Raw genomic sequence first — 8,613 nt, 5'->3', positions numbered from 1 at the left:
GTCTTCCTCCAGAGCCTTAAATAATGCTCCCGCTGGATTGTGGCACAGTCTTCTCTAGAACACCTCTAGGCAGAGGTCGCTTAGTTGCCAAAATCCAGTGGGATCCTCTGGAGCTTCACAACAGTGTCAGGGGGAATAGCTGGTCTCTTCTGTGGCGTCTCCTGGGTTTTTCTTCCGCTCCATATAAAATCACACCTATGGCAGAAGAAAATACCAGGCGCTCCCAGGGGAATTTCTCCCCTAACAGTGCAATTAAATGTGAAAATTCCCAGCACCAATACCTTTGACCCATGGGTAGAGAAAGGTATTGGGCTGCCCTTTATCTCACATGACCCCTCGTTATCCCAACACTGGTGTCTGAACACCCTACCTTCAGAGGATAGCGTCCTCTGCTGCACATCCCTCTGCACCAACAGATAAGGATGGCCGCCCTACTAGGTTAGGATAACTGGAGTTCTGTGGACAAAGCACCATCTTGTTATTGATGGCACCGCATCCCTGTCCACTCATGTGTACCCAGGCCGATTTCCCCCTGTGATGCCATCTTGTGGAGGCCCGCACAACCAATGGCATAGGCATGCCCTGGCTCCCCAGGACCCCACAACACAAGAACACAGTCCACATTCTGCTGCCAAACACTCTGCGTCCAATCCCTATCAGAGCTGTGCTACCTGACCGGACTAGAATTAAGTGCGCAGCACAACATTACACCAATGTTGTCTGTCCGCCCCAGTCCCCAGCGCAACACAGCCCTACCGAAAACCTTGAGCACAACAGCGCTATCTGTATCGATCCGAGACCCTGGCTGCCCAGAATAAAATCACATCATCCTTTGTGTAGGATTTCCCGTGTGAAATTATCTGCTCGCAAGCCTATACGTTCTCGATCCACAGTATAACACTGTTCCACTGCAAGGGGACACAGAATGAAACAGACAGCAGATGGGACTTACACCACTACATAAATCAGCATGGTGGAACACACTCGTAGACAAGGACTACCACCATCAACATCAAGAAAAACTTACAAACAGATAACAAAAACACACAACATGGACATACACAGGGAACAAACGGTGTAACAAATAGTACAGGGGTGTCAAATGTTGCCTAGCCTAGCTTGGCCATTCTGACCCCTCAGCAGCTGGTGATGCTGCCGAGAGGTAACCCCGTTATGGCCAGGCTGACTAGACCCCACTGCACAATTTGTTACCTGGCTGATACTGTTGGACACATTGCAATTACCTGCACAAGGGCAATTCCTTGCAATGTGTCCTTTGTTCCCACACCTGAAACACGTGACTTGGTTTCCTGTCCTGTGTGTTATGTTCCTATCTGTTTCGCAGTGTCTCGCTATGTGACCTAGGCCACCACATGCAAAACATCTGATGCTTGCTCTGCATGGCCCAGGTCCATCTACACTGCAGCCGTGCTCCCTTCTCCTGAATTGTTCCATCCTCAGGGACGCACTCTTCACCACAGTTCTTTTTCCCAAAGTCAGGGAAAAATCTCTGTTAGTCTGGACCGGCTTGACCTGATGATCAGACCGGTCACAGACTACTCTCCCCCCTTGTGGCCCTGCACAGGGCAACATTTTGGGAGATTCCGACCCTGGCTTTAGGGAAAAAGAAAGGGCCGGCACCAACTTGGTAATAACCTGTTGCATGCCAGACATTAGCTGGGACCTTACAGCAACCTGAGCCTTCAATTTGGCTACCGTCACGTCAGTAGAGGCAGTCCGCTCCTTGAAGGCCTTGAGCTCAGTATAAGACTGAGTCAACTTAGCCTCAATTTCCTCCTTCTGCCTCTGCAGCTCTACTAACTGTGACTCTATCCTAGCCACCTGCGCTTCTCGGTCAACAGTAGACTGCACATTCTCCGCCAGCTGTGCCCGCAATGCCGAAACCTGGTCCGAATTACTGGTACAGCACTGGCAGTGAATGGCCGGAGGAATTGTCTCCGTTGACCGAGACACCAGCGCCACTTCCTTTGGCTTACAGGTGCTAGCCTCAAACGTATGAACGAGTTTGGCGAGCATCCGAAGCCGTTTGGTGGACTTATTCAACACCGTCCGTTTATTAACACATAGCTTGTCGTAACTACAAGCCTGTGCTAACAAATCGGACCACAGCATTTCTGCTGACTTGTAAGTGGTGGGGAGGATGGGGTTAAATGTGCTGTGTTTAGCTAACTGGTGTAGTGTGGAGAAGTTCATACTCACGTTTTGATGAGAGGTCATCTTCCTTGGTGTTGTCCTTTGTTGTCCCTTGTATGCTGCGTGGAGGAGGTCCTGTAGTATCAGGAACGTCTTCTCCCGCTCAGCCGGACTTCTCTGTTGAGCTCAAACGGCGATGGTCCTCTCTTCAGTGACGTATGCGACGACTTCTCTCCAGTGTTCAGTGGGCGTGCAAGGCAATCAGAAAATCGTTAATACACAAATCAGAAAGATTTAAATTCTCTGCTGTAGAGATTGCTCTGTGTTTGGTTCTGATTGAACAAACCGCTTTACCTGTACGAACTATCAGGCAATGGACGCTCAGAATCCACTGACCGCGTCCCTCCTGTCTGACTAGTTCACAGCGTAAACGATTTTTTTCCCCACCAAAATCAAACACAGAAAACAAATTCCTAGCAGTGGGCCTGGCTCGCCAATGTTAAGGGGGGAATATTAGTCACCAATATTTATGCAGATATCGATAATTAATATTCATAAATGGGAGGAACCGTCTATTGATGACTCCGCCCATTTATACCTTTGTAAACATAAAACACTACTGATTACCTCTGATTGCATATACACTACACTGAACTACACTACGTGCGACTTACTATCACTATACTACGGCGGCGAGTAGTAAAAACACCATACACTGTATTATGAACAATAAGGAATATTTATTACACAATACAATTTATACAAGTCTAACAATATGCTATATCTATATATATTCATAGATCAATGGATATGAATATATATACATACAGAAGTACACACCGCAGTATAGAAATGGTACCACAATAAACACAATACAAACCTAACTACACTACACAGCACAATCCCAAATTCCACCCCACACACTATCTATACAATACAATAATACATTCGCATACACACAAATATCAGTAACAACCCCACCCGTCTGTACTCACTGTCCCTACAGGGTAACAAGAGGGTTAATTACACAATATTGTTTGCAGAGCAGAAGCATGCTCTACAGAGACACCCAAGGCAGGGAACCAGGGTAACCACCAGGGGTTAATCAGGGCCACCAGGGTAAAGGGGTTAATGCAGGCAGGACAGGGGAACAGGGCACGGACATCAGGGGTACAAAGTGTCCGGGGACCAGGGGAGAGATACCAGGGGTAATGCCTGGCAGGGAAAGGGTTAATCAGGGGAGAGTAAGGGAACAGGGCACTGAAGGGGTTAACAGGGGACTGCTGGGGATGTTGGGACAACATGGGACAGGCAGTGTAGGGGTTACTGCTGGAGGTCTGCCAGGGTCTCAGCAGGGGTTAATGTGGCATAACAGGGGTACAGGGCCTCAGGGGTTAAGGAGGAAGCAGGACAGGGAAAATCGATACTTAGCCAGCAGCTGCTCCGTCCTTCTGCTTTCCTCCTCTGGGCTCAACTGCTCTGGGCTCAACTGCTCTGGGCTCTCCAACTCTCTTCTCTTGTTCCGGGTGCAGGGCTCAGTGTGCCTGCGCTCTCTCTCTGGCTGGTCATTTCTTCAGAGCGCAGCACATCGCTGCCTGCGCTCTCCTGTCTGGAGGGGTCCCGTTCTGAGCACAGGATCCGCTCATCTTCAGGGGGGGGGGGGGGGGGGATCTGCCAGAGCGCAGTGCTGCTGGGGTATTTAAACCCTGCAGCGCTCGCGCCCGTTTTGCCGCCCTGCGCCAGCCCGCTCTCCCAGGCAGGGGATCCTTTGATCCTCCCGCCTGTGGAGATATCGCACATCTCTGGCGCTGTAATTACAGCGCCGGAGGTGAGCGGCACAGAGGGGCATGGGAACTCTGTTCCCATGTCCCTGTTAGGCATACCATCTCCAGCGCTGCCGGAGATGGTGACAAAGGGCAGAGGATCTTTTTGATCCTCTGTCCTTTGTAGAGGCCGACGCTGGACATAATTGTCCAACTGTCGGTCTCCTTCACCCACCCAGCAGGCGCATGTGAGCGGGATTCCGGCCATATATGCCCATAGATGCTTGGGGCACATCTATAAGCATATATGAACGGACATTATTCACATAGGGGCAGGAATAAGCCTTCCTATATAACTGTATAGGGGCACATATATATATGATAAGGGGGCATATATTAAGGGGGGATTGTCTAAGGGGCCACATTCATATATAAGGGGGCACAGATAAGGGGGCACAAGCCCCTACAATATAAGAGGGCACAAGCCCCTACAATATAAGAGGGCACAAGCCCCTACAATATAAGAGGGCACAAGCCCCTACAATATAAGGGGGCACATATTTCCCACAGGGGCCACCATGAGCCCCTGGGGATCACCATGGGCAGACGTGCGCAGATGCTGGGCACATCTGCGCACATCGTCCCATGATGCTATGGCTAATGTATGCACATATATACCATACATGCTTGCACGTGTTTGCAGGCATGCATGGATATATATGCATATGTCTCAACCATTCCTCAACAATAAGAAAGGTGAGGAATCAGCCCAGAACTACAAGGGAGGAGCTGGTCAATGACATGAAGAGAGCTGGGACCACAGTTTCAAAGGTCACTGTTGGTAGAACACCACGCCATTATGGTTTCAAATCATGCATTGCACAGAAGGTTCTCCTGCTCAAGTCATCACATGTCCAGGCCCCTCTGAAGTTTGCAAATTGGCAATGACCATCTGGATGATCCAGAGGAGGCATGAGAAAAAGTCATGTGGTCAGATGAGACCAAAGTAGATATTTTTGGTCTAAACTTCACTCGTCGTGTTTGGAGGAAAAAGAAGGATCAGTTGCTTCCCAAGAACACCATCCCTACTGTAAAGCATGTGGATGGTAACATCATGCTTTGGGGGTGCTTTTCTGCGAAGGGGACAGGACGACTGCAGTGTATTAAGGAGAGGATGAATGGGGCCATTTATTGTGAGATTTTGAGCAACAACCTCCTTCCTTCAATCAGAGCATTGAAGATGGGTCGTGGCTGGATCTTCCAACATGACAACGACCCGAAGCACACAGCCAGGATAACTAAGGAGTGGCTTTGTGAGAATCATATCAAGGTTCTGGAGTGGCCTAGCCAGTCTCCAGACCTAAATCCAATAGAACATCTTTGGAGGGAGCTGAAACTCTGTGTTGCTCAGCGACAGCCCCGAAACCTGACAAATCTAAAGGAGATCTGTGTGGAGGAGTGGGCCAAAATCCCTGTTGCAGTGTGTGCAAACCTGGTCAAGAACTACAGGAAACGTTTGACCTCTGTAATTGCAAACAAAGGCTTCTGTACCAAATATTAACACTGATTTTCTCAGGTGTTCCAATACTTATGTTCAGTAGTGCAAAATAAATTCTTTAAAAATCATACAATGTGATTTCCTGAATTTATTTTTTTATTATGTCTCTCAGAGTGGGAATGCACCTACAATGGGAATTTCAGACCCCTCCATGATTTCTAAGTGGGAGAACTTGCCAAATTGCAGGGTGTTCAAATACTTCTGTTCCTCACTGTGTGTACTGTCCTATTACATAGTGGAGCGTATTACAATTCCTACAGATGTACAGATGTTTATACAGTAATACCACCACCAGGGGTATAACTATAGGAGGTGCAGAGCTTGCAATTCAAGCTGTCAGCTGTGACATCACTGTGTGAATTATTCATATAGTATATGTAATAACATTTCTACACAGTGTGTTTTCATGAATATAGAAAGTGCACAGGTTGCATTCTGCTCTGAAAAATGGTCCTCCTGGGAAGCTAATAGTTCTTTTGTCTGTAAAGTTGGAGGTCCCTGTTACAGTTTGTACATTATAGACCACCTAGGAAATCCAGGTTATGCCTCTCACCACTGTGTACTTTCCACATTTGCAAAATCACATGTACTATACTTGTCCGCAAAATGTGGACCATGGACCCATTGAAGTCAAAGGGTCCACAAAAAATGTGAATGGCACACGGCCAGCTTCCTTGGACTTACGGTCATGAGCATGGGACCTAAAGAGAAGTGAAAATCTCTCTTACCGTTACAAAATGATAAAATTTAGTTTCACACTAGTTGGATACCAGAGAGACCAGAGGTTGGAGACCAGAGCTGTAGAAGAAGGCCCTACATCTCTTTGTGATCTGTGGTCAAATCTGCTCTCCCCTTTCCCCAGTGGGAAGGCTTCTTGTGCCAGTTGTGATATTTAGGCCTCATGCACACGACCGTTGTTGTGTCCCGTTCCGCAAAAAGGGGGTTCCGTTGTTCCGTGATCCGTTTCCGTTTTTGTTTCCGTGTGTCTTCCTTTATTTTTGGAGGATCACCAGACATGAAGGAAAGTAAAAAAAAGTCTAAGTCAAGTTTGCCATGCAAATGATAGGAAAAAAACGGACGCGGACGACAATCTTGTGTGCCTCCGCGTTCTTTCACGGTCCCATTGACTTGAATGGGTCCGCGAACCGTTTTCCATGAAAAAAATAGGACAGGTTATATTTTTTTGACGGACTGGAACCACGGATCACGGACGCGGATGACAAACGGTGCATTAGCCGAGTTTTCAACGAACCCATTGAAAGTCAATGGGTCCGCAGAAAATCACGAAAAATGGAACAACGGACACAACGGTCGTGTGCATGAGGCCTTAGGCTACATGCACACAACCGTATGTGTTTTGCATTCCGCAAAAAAAGAAAAGATGCCATCCGTTTTTTTTTTGCGGATCTATTGTAACAATGCCTAAAACGGACAAGAATAGGACGTTCTATTTTTATGCAGGGCTATGGAACGGACATACTGATGCGGACAGCACACGGTGTGCAGTCTGCATTTTTTGCGGACACATTCAAATTAATGGGTCCGCATCCTATCCGCAAAAAAACTGAACGGACACGGAAACAAACAAAGTTCATGTGTATGTAGCCTTCGGGTTTCCATTTGTATTTTTGCATTGGGACCACCCTCCTCAGTGTAGACTGTAGTGCTTGTAGTACTTGTTTATACTTTGTACTCATAAAGCTGCTGAACAATATGTAAGCCTTTGAAATAAAAAATTAAGTCAAAGTACAGTGGTTCAGGAAGGCATAACGTGAAGATAAATAACTAGTGTCAAACAAATCAAAGCATTGGAAGCGGAATTTGGTCCAAAATTTGGGAAAACTGATTCTAAACTAATCCGAATTTTCTTGTGCTTCGTGGTAACAAATCCAATTTTCTTATAATGGCGGCTGCACGTGTTACAAAGTGAAACCAAGCGTAGAGGAGACAAGCCCGGGAACACAAGATCACCCATGATGCTGTGCAGCCAACCAGTCTGCAGATAGCCATCCCGTGTGATGTCATAAGCCTATAAAACCCTCATCCCGTGAGCTGAGCATAGGGAGAGACGTGGCAAGCGCTGATGCGTTAGGGAAAGTGTTGCTGAAAATTAATAGAAGAATATTGTAGAGAGAGAGTGCGGGGAGACTGCAGGTAGAGTGTGGGGAGACTGCAGGTAGAGTGTGGGGAGACTGCAGGGAGACATATGCTGCATCAGTTTTATTTATTTATTCCTACATTTACTTATTCCTACCTCAGCCGTAAAGTAGGATATTATTATTATTTATTATTAAAGCACCATTCATTTCATAGCGCTGTACATATGATATATGTAATTCTATACCAATAAGATGGATTCCTTTAGTATTCCACTGCCAGCGTGCCTACCAATACCATCCAGTTTGAATCCCTTAGGGGCGCCAGGTCTTAATGATGACTATCCTCATCTTTTGCTGGCTTTACTTCTTCAAAATCATCCTTCAAAGTCTCCATGTCCTAGGAAAGTCAGCAAGATGCAGAGAGAGGAGGAGCTGGATGTTCCTGATGACATATTCTCATCCATATTAGATGATGGGGAAAAGGAGGAAAAGCAGAAGAAGAGCTCCCACCTGTAGGGCAGGGGTTGGAGAAGTGGGTATGCCACAGCTGATTAATATTCTGCATTTACTTTCAAATGACCTGCAGGAGATTGCAGGCCAGAACAGCAGTAATTTGCTTATTGTGTCCCCACCAAAACTAGCCAAACCCCATACCAGCAACAGCCCCTGTTTAAAGGTGCATTAAAGGTGCCTCGCGGCCATTAACAATGAAGACTTAAGGTACGGCCACAAGGAGCGGCCATGTTGCGGGTGGGTTGCATCCATGCTGCGGTGAAAAACCATGCGGCTAAATAGCGAGCAGCTGCCTTTCATTTAATAATGAAGACCACACTGTATAGTCAATACAGTGTGGTCTTCATTATTAAATGAAAGGCAGCTGCTCGCTATTTAGCCGCATGGTCAATACAGTGTGGTCTTCATTATTAAATGAAAGGCAGCTGCTCGCTATTTAGCCGCATGGTCAATACAGTGTGGTCTTCATTATTAAATGAAAGGCAGCTGCTCGCTATTTAGCCGCATGGTTTTTCACCGCAGCATG

This window comes from Bufo bufo, chromosome 6 (assembly GCF_905171765.1).
Source record: "Bufo bufo chromosome 6, aBufBuf1.1, whole genome shotgun sequence".
In the NCBI taxonomy this organism is placed as follows: domain Eukaryota; kingdom Metazoa; phylum Chordata; class Amphibia; order Anura; family Bufonidae; genus Bufo; species Bufo bufo.
The sequence above is the reverse complement of the archived record's forward strand: the minus strand, read 5'-3'. Positions refer to the sequence as shown.